The sequence below is a fragment of the Pelodiscus sinensis genome, chromosome 4 (assembly GCF_052426305.1).
Source record: "Pelodiscus sinensis isolate ZL-2025 chromosome 4, ASM5242630v1, whole genome shotgun sequence".
Lineage (NCBI taxonomy): Eukaryota > Metazoa > Chordata > Testudines > Trionychidae > Pelodiscus > Pelodiscus sinensis.
The window spans coordinates 65,370,422-65,383,367 of NC_143055.1; positions in this window are offsets into that span (position 1 = coordinate 65,370,422).

Below are 12,946 nucleotides of genomic sequence, written 5' to 3' on the forward strand. Positions count from 1 at the left end.
AGTCGATGCGTTCGTACCTCAGGGACCGGCTGTATGTCTTTTAGTGTTGCTGTAATAGCTTTGTTGGTCACTGGATATGAAAGACAAGTTCAGCAACGTAATATCTTTTACTGAGCCAACTTCTATTGGTGCAAGGGACATCTCTTCTTCAGGTCAGATCTTCCACTAACAGTATTTGATCCAGTAAGTGATACTACCTCACGTATGTGGTCTCTTTCAAAATGTTTTTACACATTTTTCTGGTCCACTTGCCACTACAACCTTCTCTCTCTTTTTTTTTCTCCTTGAGATCACACTCTATATGTGGAGGAAAATCTTAGATACAGTTCAAGGTAGTGTAGACTCTGTTGCCATTGCTCTGGGGTATAGTTCCAAATTTTTGGATTAGATACACTGGCTCATGCTGATACCAAGTAGAAGATAATCTTATACCTTAGTGCATCAGTTGCACTTTTAATAAATTGTATGCAATAGTTCTAGTTAATCTACATGAACATGTTCACGTAAAAGATGAATCTTCATTAGAAAAAAATTGTACCTGTATTCTAACAATGCTACTGGCTACTGCTGAAACAGTCCAAAAACCACTAATGCAACTGTACAGTTGTTGCCCATTGTTGGAATATTAAATTTTCTGGCATAGATAAGGCCTCAGTGAACTGCTTTCCCTCACAGGGATGCTGTCTTATGAAGTGTACTCATCACTTACAACATAGTGATACAAGAACTATTGATTCTTTAATCACTTAGTAATGATTAACCTTAAGTGGTGAGCCCGATGTTATGGAAATTTGGTATTATACGTACATACTGACTACGATTTAATGACATGATGGCTCGTACAGTCCTTATGAGTTCATTGACTTTAATAGGAAACTCCTTTGCTCTAGAATTACTTAAATAGGCCTGCCCATAATTTTTTCCATATTATGAACTTGGGCAGATTGCATAATGTTTATAGTAGACCACAAAAAGGTAATTACCCAATTATTGCAGAAATATATAATAGTATTCATTAGATGTAAGCAAATAGGGTCAGATCCATAATCCTGTGGGCACTTCTAGAGCCTATATTAGAGGATTCCCCCATGCCATCTTCTCTTGGCCTTCCCCTCAGTATGTGAAACATTCCAGGGCAAAGCCAGAGCTCAGTATGTCCAACAGAGAGGGGGTGTGTTATCTGCCTTACATCAGGAGCCATTCAGCTCCATTATCCTTGTAATTTGGAATTGTGTAAAAGTAAAATAATTCTGCTTCATTCCTATCTATAGATGCACTAGAATATTGCTTTTGCACACCTATGTATCTAGCACCATAAATCTAAGTAAATAAATCTATTAATTCAATCCCTTTTCTAGTTCTCAAAGACACTGTGAACTTTGAGTATTTAGTATTTAGTCTGTATTCAAAATTCACAAGACAATTTCTTCTAATAATTCTTATTCTTATATTAATAATTATTTGTGAGCAGTTCACTATGAATATTTGGGTATTTGAAATCAAGCTGTTTTATGTTGATTGGCGGTGCAGGTCAAATGGTATGTTTCTGTTCTCTCAGTGGATAAGGATAACTCATAAACTCAGACTACCAGCAAGAATATTCCTGATTACAAGTTCATAATTGGAGGTAATTTTAAATTTTCTGATTACACATTTTTCCATTGGAAAATGCCTGCGTGAAAATCAAAACTGTCTGTCAGAAAGGTTTAGTTTTGTTGTTAAAGGGGTGTTTTTTGGGGGAGGAGGTAGGGTTGAAAAAAATTGAAATTGTTAGAATGAAATATTTGGATATTTTCTAAATAAAAAAATCTGGTTCTCCAATCTTAAATTGCTTTTCATTTCAACATATAAACTAAATACATGTTTTTAAAAATTAAAAATGATCAAAAATTGAAATGTTGAAATTATTGAAACAAAATGTTTCAATTGATTTTTTTTTCAGATTTTCTGTTTGTAAAAAATTGAGATTTCAACTTTGTCCTAATTTGGGATGGGCAATTTTTTTGAAATCTCAGGCGGTGTTCATATACTCATGAAAAAAATCCTACAGCCATCTTGTTCTGCATCTCTTGCTGGGAAAGCTCCATACTTTTAAGTCAGTACATGTACCAAAACAGGAAGCCTTTAAACAGATTTCTACTTTGTTGGAATACAAACTTGAGACTTTACCTACAATAACACATTCTCTGGATGGATGTATAACCAAGTGAAGCAGCAGATGAATAAAGTGGAAAGTTATGCCTTCCCAGTGAATGGAAACAATTTAAACTGGCATTTATAAAATATAATACAGTATCAGGCAGGCTGATAGGTATGATGGAAAACCAAATCCAAGCCAAAAATATCTAGATATTCAGAGTCTTTAAAGGAGGAGAATAATCTGAGTTCACAGCTTTCCTGTAGTAAATTATTTCCTCCATGTTAGATTTAGAAGTAGCTGATAATCTTTGTACATGTGAATAAATGCAGGAGTCTTGCCAAAGGGTCAACTAAAATGAACAAAATATGAAATACAATTTATTGCTACAATTTTAAATCACATTAAGAGACTCTTAGCAGCAGACACAATGGGAGGAAAAGTGAAAACACTGAAGGAAGCAACATCCTTATTTTCCCAGATCTTTACCCAGCCACATAGTCCCACAGGCGAAATGAAGAGAGCTTTCAAAGACAAATTTGATGCTGCAATTCTTTGTCTTGCAAATACCATAATATACTATACAATTTAAGTCACATTTGGGGCAGACGTAGGGTAGAAATTCTACACAAAATAAGCTAATAGGCTCAACTAACATAACGAAGAATATTTCATAGGTTTCTAGGGAAAAAATTCTGGAGTAAATGCAGGAGTTTAGTTAGCATTTTCCTTATAAACTGTGTTGTTTTATTCAATTAGTCTGAAATCCTCTCTGCTTGCACTGGTTCTGGATACCTAGACTAAGTGAAGTAAAATGCATGCACATCCCAACCACAGGTTAATGAACCTCTGGGCTGGAATAATTGCGTTGCCCAATCCATGACAGTTGTCCAGTGTGTTGGAGGCTACTGGTTCTTTAAAATTGTGGATTCTGTGGCCCATTGCCTTAGCCTCCATTAGACTTACTGTGTTGATTTTACATGGTCCTTTTTTTGTAAAAAAAAAAAAAAAAAAAGTGCCAGTACTCCAGGGGAAAAATTGTTGAGCTCTGACTGGAGGTGCTAGTACTGCATCTGGAGGTGCTGGTACTGTATACTGGGCAGTACCATCACAAAAAAAGCACTGGTTCTACATAGGATGGTGCAGAGACTTGAATCTACAGAGAGATCTGTATGGTAAGTGCAGGTGACAGAATGGGAAGCTATGTAAAAGTGAATCATACTCACTGATACTTGTGAAATGTGTTCCTTGTATAAGTTATGTAATAGGAAGTTAGGAATTGACATTCTGGATCAGATCCAAGGTCTGTCTAATCCTATATCCTGTCTGTGACAGTGCCCAGTTCCAGATGCTTCAGAGAACTATAGAAGAACATCATGTGTTGGAAAATCTGTACCTCCTACACCCCACTTCTCCCCCTGCTAGCAATTCAATTCAACCGTGAAGCATAATATCCCTTCCCCTCTTGACACCCATAAAAATATCTAATCCCTTTCTGAATCTTGCTAAGTGCTTGACCTAAATTTCCTATGACAGTCCATTCCATGATCTAATTATGCAGTTTTAAAATTGGTGCCTTTCTGCATCACTGACTGTCCCCTTCTTCTGTTGTGTGTTGCTGAAGTTCTTCAGTGCTCTTTTGTCCTGACCTAAATAACCTTGTCATCTGCAAAATTTGCCATTCTTCTAGTAACCATGTCTTTCCAAATCATTAATACATATAAATACTGGACCTCGAATAGAATGTTGGGACACCTGACTTTAACCTTTTGCCATGAAAATGAACCATTTAATCCTCCTCTTTGCTTTCAATGTCTTAGCCATATTTTGATTAGTGTTGATACTTTAATCTGTACCCTTTGACTACTTAGCTCTTGTATGGAACATTTGTCAAAGTCCTTTTAAAAATCTACATAAATTAGGACAACTGTTTCTCCTTTATCCACTATTATGCTGAGTGCTCAAAGATAAGTGAGACACAATTTTGCTTTGTAGAAACCAAGTTGATTAGATCCTATCAGATCATGATCTTCCAGATGCTTTTTTAATTCTATTTTAATTATCATTTCAACCAATTTTCTAAGTACAGATTTTTACAGGTCTGAATCACCTTGAGAACCTTTTGAAAATATCAATATATTTGCTAACCTCCAACCAACTGGAACCACAGCTGTTTTTAATGAGATTGCATGTTTTTGTTAGCATCTCAGTCACTTACTTCATACTTGAAGTTCTTCAGAACTCTAGGCCTGGTAACTTAATGCATTTTAAATTATCTTTTTGCTCCAAAAACTCTTCATCTGGTAGTTCAGTCTTGGAGTAAACTTCATTATTCCTAGACAGAGAAGGTCTGGGGCAGGAATTTTTCTAACATCCTTGGAAATGAAGATTGATCCGAGAAATCACTTAGCTTCTCATCAATGTATTTTTCTTCTTTAATAGCTTATTTTAACCCATAGTGATTCAGCAGGCCCATTTAATCTTTCAAACAATTTCTTCTACTTATAGTTATTTATTTTATATTTACTTATTTAAATATTTTTATCCCGCCTTTCTATATAAAATATTCAAGGCGGCTGAATCCTTTATACTCTGATCCTTTATACTCTTAAAGGATCGCTGGCTTGTTTTTACACCTTTAGTTATTTGTTGTTTTAAATCAATTTTGGCCCTTCTAATGTCTAATCAGTGGTATGTATGGCTTCAGAGACTCTACTTCAAAAATATTATCCGTAACACTTCCAACAATTTTTCTGCTGTTGACTTTTACTTTAGGACACTTTTGATTTAACATCTAGTTTTATTGAAATCTTCCTCTTCTAAGGTTTAGTGTCACTGTCATGTTCTGGTACCCTACTTTGATACCCTACCTAGGATGTTGAACCTAATAGTTTTACATATTTGGTTTTTTTTGGCTTGGTAACAATTTATTGTGATATCTGTGTTGAAAATATAGCATATTTTGGAACTTAGAAGTAAGCATAAATGAACTAAACATAGTTGTAGTTTGCCAAAACTCCTAAGAAGTGATGCAAACTTTAAAAGAATTTTGTTCTTAGTACAATAGATCATAATTTTCCAATAGTGAGTATTTCCTTCTTATTGAAGTCTTGGAAACTTTTAAAAGTGATTGCTTACAGGCACTCTATTTGTAAAATAATCCTATTTAAAAATATGGAGATTTGGAAGTCTGAGTGTGTAGTTTGAAAGCTTTATTTTTAATACCAGCAGTGAAGGGTTCTAAATGAAATGTAAGATGATGGTTCCTGGACAAGTTTGGGAAAGTATATCTAAATATTTTAAGCAGCATCTTGAGTTATTTAAATGTGGAACAATATTTAGTGCACCCATAGACACAAGCTTGCTATTTTCTTATTTGGATTACCAGACTTTTTGGCTTGTCAAAATCACACATGCATGTATACTTTCCAAAGCCAGCTGCCTAGTTTCTAACTGTTCAGCAGAGACTAAATACTAAATCAGTTTTCAACAGTAGTCAGCTAGAACATCGTTGGCTGTGGTACAAGAGGGAAAGTTCCCTTCTCCCCCAACTTTTCATACATCCATATGCTCCATTATGTCTTTCTCTTGTTTTCTCCCTGTCCCCCAACTTTGTAGGACTGAGAGAATTATATATGATTATATATGATTCTCTGATGATAGAACCCCTCTCCACCAAATCTTTTTGAAATGATGTTCCTGATTATCAGGATATAACAATTGCCAATTTCGTTTGTTGAAGAGCGACTCTGATCCCTAATAATTATACAGACACTCCATGTGAGAGCAGAGATTTTCCCACATTGAACTGTTGCAGGATCATTAAGCACTGATCCAGCTAAGCACTTAGGTATGCAATTAACTTAAAGCATGTAAGTAGCCCCCATGGATTGCATGTGGCTTACTCATATCCTTAAAGTAAAATATATGCTGAAGTGCTCACCTGGACTGGCATCAGAGAGAATAAATGGAAATGTCCATACATTTATATGGGAATTTGTGCCTGCACATCAAGCTGCTTCCTTTCACAAGAAATAGGACAAATAAATTAAGATATAATTTATTTTATAATTTGTTTGCACAGTGCATAATTGAGGCTGAATAAACTCTATTGTCTGCACTGGCATATTGTCTGCTGATGGCATATGACTCAGATGATGAAAATGACAAGAACATTAGTCCTCAATGGTTTGGATCTTTATTGAGCAGAATCCAGCATGAACATGGATGTGTGTCCTCTAGAAAGGTGCTCAAAATATTAATGGGCATACTTCAGGTGATATTGTAAACCAGAAGTAGGCAGCATTTTCTCCTGTAAATTTAAACAAACTTGTTTGAATGATTTGGGTGAATAAGAAGTATGACTGAGTGGACTTTTAGGCACTAAAGTTTTACATGGTTGTATTTTTGAATACTTATTTTTACATAATTCTGCATTTGAAAGTTCAGTTTTCATGGTAAAGAGATTTGCAGTAGGTGAATTGAAAAATACAGTATTTGCATTAGGTGAATTGAAAAATATTGTTTCATTTTTTACAGTACAAATATTTGTAATACAAAATAAAATATAAAGTGAACATTGTACTCTTTCTATTTTGTGTTGCAATTGAAATCAATGTATTTGAAAAAAGTAGAAAACATCCAAAACTATTTAAATTAATGGTATTTTATTATTATTCAACAGTGTGTTTAATCATGTGATTAATTGCAATTAATTTTTAAATCCCTTGACAGCCCTAATGTATGTCCAGCATCTCTTTTGGTAGGAACTAGTGAAGTTTCTGCTGTTGCACTTGGGATGAAGATAATGTTCATGGGACAGAGATCAGTACAACAGCTTTCTTTCAGCTTTGAAGAATAACTATAAGTTTTGGATCTGGACTCTTATCCAGATGACCTGATCTGGGGCCTGGTTGCTTAAAGACCACATTGTTTCTGTACAGGCAGTCCCCGGGTTACGTACAAGATAGGGACTGTAGGTTTGTTCTTAAGTTGAATTTGTATGTAAGTCGGAACTGGTACATATTGTAGGGGAAACTCTAGCCAAACATTTCTCCAGAGCTCAGTTTTATTCTCCCACACCTTACTTCCCTCAGTCCTTTATTCTCAAGCTGAGGTGTCTGCTGAGAAAAGCCGCTCCGCGTCTCCCTGGTCTGCTGGGGGAGAGAGGAGCACTAGCTTCGCGTCTCCCTGGTCTGCTGGGGGGAAGCAGCTAGTGTGGGGTTTGCCTCACCCCGTTTGTAAGTAGGGATCCGATATAAGTCGGATCCATGTAACCCGGGGACTGCCTGTACTACACTGTCAGTGATGCACTCAATGGAGGTACTTCAGCTGGAGTTTCCTAGTAGTTAGATATGGGAAGGCTGCGGGGAGAGTGCTTTGAAGTTGTGGGATCCTCATGAAGGACTCCCTCTTAAGCCTTGCAATGTGCCTTCAAGGGCAGCACATTCTGTTTATTTGGGACCAATCTATATACTGAGAGTTTAGAGAAGTATGGGAACATACAGCAGATGGGAGTGAGTCTGAAGCAGAATAGGGTAGTATCTTGCATATGTATTATTCAAATGGTTCAGCTGACTGAGATTCTTTAAGGTGCTATATATATTATAAGTGATGGAGAAAAGAGGGACAGATTCTTAAATTATTAGGTGCCTAATGGTGTAAGTAGATGTCTAGTAGGATTTTCAAAAGTGCCTAGGCTCCTAAATCCCATGAACTTTAAGGATCCCCATAAGAACCTATCGACATCTTTAGGCTCATAAATATCTTTAAAACTTAGCACCTAGAGTTTTGAATACATTTTTTATCTTAAAGCTTTAAATAAATAAATACAGATAAATAATCTGCAGTTCGGTGGCTAAAAACAGTAAGCAGATGATGACCTGTTCTCTCAGAAATCAAGATGGTAATCTTTATTCCATTTATTTAGAGTTGGCAGAGAAAATCCTTGCTTTTTACTCTACCAGAATTCTATACAACTCCAGTTTTTCAGTCAGCACCATTTCAGTATCAGAAAGCATCCTTATTGTACACAGACATTATTTTTAAGAGTATGTTTCCATTGCACAGCTAACTGGGGCTCTTGCTGGGTTTTAGTCACAAACTCTTTACCATCCACCCAAAAAAATCTCTAACCCAAATCTGAAGGGCAAGATTGTACAAATGGACTCTGGGTTAGTGCCTGGGCCCTGTTTCTAACAGGTTGGAACCCAATAACTATGCAGCAAAGATGCAGGCAAAATCACACGAATGTTGACAGTCGTTTGGTGCCTTTCCCACAATTCCCCCTGTGAGTTGGACTTATTCTTCCCAACTGACTGAGGAAAATATACTAGGGAACCTCAGCATAAAGAATCATGTACTATGTCCCCTGACACACCACAGGCAAGTGCAGAAACAGTGAGGACACAATAGTGCAAGCAGGGCTTTGCAAATCTTAGGTAGGCTACCCTGAATCCTCAGCTTGAACATCTGGATGACCATCATCCAGGTTAATTGTAGCGATCACATAACTGAAGGGCCATAAATTTTCCTATAGCCTCACTCTTTGCATCTCTGCACAAAACTTCTCTCAACATCAAGACAAAGTTCATCTAAACTTGAACTCTGAGATACGACTCACAGCTTATGACTCCCCGCACTTGCTTTGCTTGAGCTAATGTGCTAAAAATGGCAATGTAATTAGGAATTAGGCTGGTTTAGTTTGGAAAAGAGAAGATTGAGAGGGGGCATGATAGCAGTTTTCAAGTATCTTAAAGAGTATGACAGAGAGGGGGGGGGGGGAAATTGTTCTCCTTGGTCTCTGCTGATAGGACAAGAAGCAATGGGCTTAAACTGCAGCAAGGGAGGTTTAGGTTGGACATTAGGAAAAAGTTCCTAACTGTCACGGCAGTTAACACTGGAATAAATTGCCTCGGGGGCGGGGAGTTGGAATCTCCATCACTGGAGATATTTAAGAGCAGGTTGTACACACATCTATTAGGGATGATCTAGACAGTGTTTGGTCCTGCCGTGAGGGCAGGGGACTGGATTCGATGACCTCTCGAGGTCCCTTCCAGTTCTCTGATTCTATAATCATGGACACCTCAGTTAACTCTGAAAAGTGTCGATTTATACCTAATCTGATCAATCCATTTAAAAGATATTTATTATCTTGTCATTTTGAGTAATATAACACACATTACCTCCTTTATGTATGATGTACTGGACTAACAGTAATTGCATTATCTTATCATGGTTTCATAGTGTTTTTATATTAATGTGCACTACAGAATTATTTGACAGATCTGAATGACACTAAGATCTTCGAAAGGTCCCTCCTATTCACAATTACAGTATACAATCTAATTCTTAACTTTATGCAGTGGTTAAAATTGTGCTACATTATTCTTGTTTCGAGGAAAAAATGGATTACTGGAATAAGTGCTAAGGTGAAGCAACAGATAAAAGAATACTATTACCAATACACTTGTATAATAGCAATCAGAGGTCCTTTATGAATGTTATATACATTGTAATTAGAGCAGGGATCAGTTACATTTTAACTAATGTTCTCTATTTTAAATACTGCACCACATTTTGATCCCTTTGCATCATTCCATCATGGGGGAGTTCCTACCGGGTGCAGTGTGCATTGGAGGTGTGCCTGAGGGAAGGTATGTAGCCAGAATTTCTTCAATCCCCAGTTGTATGAATGGCTCCACAGTGAGTTCAAATAGGAGAGGCCAAGAAAAATGGGATCTTTGTTGAGAAAAGACAGGGCTAGGGGTGTGTCAGGGCTGTTTCCCACTCTGGCACTCCGAGCGCAGAAGATGGGGGCCTGCAAGAGACTTTATAGGCTTTGCCTCTATAGGTTTTGCTTACAAAAATTCCCCAGAGTCACAGATTCACTGACTTTTGGGGGGGTGGAGGTAGCTGCCACTACCAAGTGAAACAAAAGAAAAACCCCTTTCTTCTTGAACCCAGGAACAAAGCACTTGTTACATCCAGAGTGGTACCACAGCCCTTAACTTAGGATTTTCACAAAAGAAGGGCAGACCAGGTATCTATATCCAATTCAGATTTTAGCACTGTATCCCCTTGGTTCTTTTGGCCCCCTGCCAATATCCTTGCTTGCTACCTGAGTTAAACCCTTTAGTCACTGAGTGCTGACCAGCACTCCTCCTGTCCATCACAGGGTGTAAAATTCCATTAAATTGATTAACCAGTTAAACACAGTGTTTCAAGTGGAGGGTGGGGGGGCTGCTCCAACCTGACTGGGCTGGAGTGGCCCCTGCTCATCACAGCCAGGCTGAAGCAGTCCCCCTCCACAGGCTGGGACTGCTTTAGCTGGCGAGATCAACTGGGGCTGGGCCTGCTCCTGCCTGCAGAGAAGCACTGCCTGCTCCAGCCCCCACCAGTTAACCAAAACTAGACAGGATTTCTGTTTTTAATGTCTCATCCCACAGACATAGAATTAATTGCATGGCACTCATTTGATGGGATTTAGAAAACTGAAATTTGAGACGGTCGCCCAGTCAACACTTGGATGTCATGTTTCAGGAATCTGGGCTTTCCAAAATTGACACACACTATTGAACCCCTCCCTTTTCTGACCTGCACAGCCAAGTGGCACACAACTAAGATCAGTTATTCTCAGGGATGAAAGTATTATAGGTACTGTTATACTGCAACCCACTTCCCTTGTGGGGAGGCTCAAGGTAGGGGGCTGAGAGGTTTCCATATGACAATACCTGTAAGAAATTTAATTGTGGGATTGAGTGCAGGGTAGGATTAGGGCAGGGGGTTGGAGGGTGTGTGGATGCTCAGGGCAGGAGGCTGAGACTGTGCAGGTCTCAAGGAAGGATGTGGGGGATACAGGCATCAGGGAAGGCGAATGGAGCTGTGGGGGGTTCAAGTTTGTAGGGTGGAGTGTAGGTTGGGGGGATTCAGTACTGGGGCAGTCCCAGTTGGAGGCTCTGCCCCATGCTGCTCCTGTTTCTAGCCAAATGGGAGCTATGGGAGCAGCAGTGCCCATAGCCACAGGAAGGGAACTAAGAATGCAGCGTGTGCTGCACAACCCTGGGCCCCTGCACATGCTAGGATCCTGGCTTCTGGCTCCATGTGCTTGGGGCTCTGCTGCTGGCCCCATGCACCCAGAGCTTTCCTGATGGCCCTGCATGCTGGAGTCCCAGCTGCTAGCTACTTGCATCCAGGGCTTTGCTCCCAGCCTCAGTTCTGGGCAGGGGGAGGGAAAGGGTGAACAAGGGTAAGGGGGCTAGATTAGAGCCCCAAAACCAGCCAGTGACTTTCTTACCAGCGCACCTCACCGGGTCACACCAGCTTACTTTTTCCTTTGATTAGGTGACATGTATTATGAAGGTTATGAAACTGAAATTTTTCTCAGATTTCACAATACCAACATGGCTTTCAATTCAGATGTCATACTCAAGCCCATCATAGCAAATGACAATGTGACAATACAGGACATAGAAAAAGTTGTAATTGTGCTTGAAAAGGGGAGTTTAAAATGTATGCAGACTGTTTGCTTTCAACACGTGTGTTATTCCAGGAACAAAGGGAGGGCAGAATGTGCATGAGCAGGATAATGACTGGCCTGATCACCACATGGGTTGTTTTGTCCATGACAAATGCATTCTATTCTATTAAGGCAAAATTGTCCTTTATCCCCCAGTCGCAGAAAATGGTAATCGAATGATAGCAGCTGCAGTTTGCACGTTATGCACCTTTTATTTAGAATTATGTAGATGAGAATTTACATTCTACATTTCTTATGTGACTGTTTTTACAAATTGTCTATTAAAGAGAAATCCTGGGCCTGCTGAAGTTGATGGGAGTTTTTCCATTGACATCATTGGGACCAAATCTTCACCCCAGCATCACATACTTTTATTAAGATGTACACAAATCTGTGTCAGTGCCAAAAATGAAACGCCTTGGAGGAGTCTGTGCGCTTTAAAGAGTCATGGTGAGTGATTTAGTGAACCGTGCTAAAGTAACAGTTCTGTTTAGATAACCTAACTCCTATTCAATCCCCTCCGGCTCATGAAAATCATTGTAAGAACCAACAGTTGTGTACACTTTGGATCATGATTTTAAGTATTAGTGGCATCTATTTGAGCACTGTCCAGTATTCTTAAAAATGTGATTTTGACTGGTAGGTTCAGTTACTGTATAAACTATGTCTGAGCATAGTTGCTTCTTTTAACTTTCAAAAAGCATAAATGCACCATACCAAAATGGGTCAAATTTTACTTTAATGCCATTCCAGATTCAAGAGTAACGACACTGTCAATTTCTAATATTTAACTACTGCCTTAACAGAACATACAATAAGTCATCATGGGCCTGAGAATGATTGCCTGGTGTGGTGCTATAGGCACTGAGCTGTGATGTGGGGTAATTACATACGAATCCCTGTTTTAGTGAATGCTTAATTATTTATGCAGGAAAGAAATACATCAACAGGAAAGACTGAGAGAGACCCCAGACTAGCAGAGTAGTAAGGACAGTCACTTTGGAAGAAGATGAGTTGGGTTCAGATCTCTGCTGCAGACTGGGGATTTGAACTTGGATCTTCTACATCTTTCAGCCTTATCCACTTGGCTGAAAGTTATAAGAATGATGTTTCTAAATAGTTCAAAGTTTTTTCAATTTGGTTCAACCCAAAGTAAACCTTTCCCGATTTTTTTTTTTAAATTGATAGTGAACAGAAAATAAATTATTCATCTACTCAAGTTACAAACTGACTTTAGTTCATACGCTGTACCAGAAACTTTACTTAAACTGAATCTGTATCAAAGGGATGGC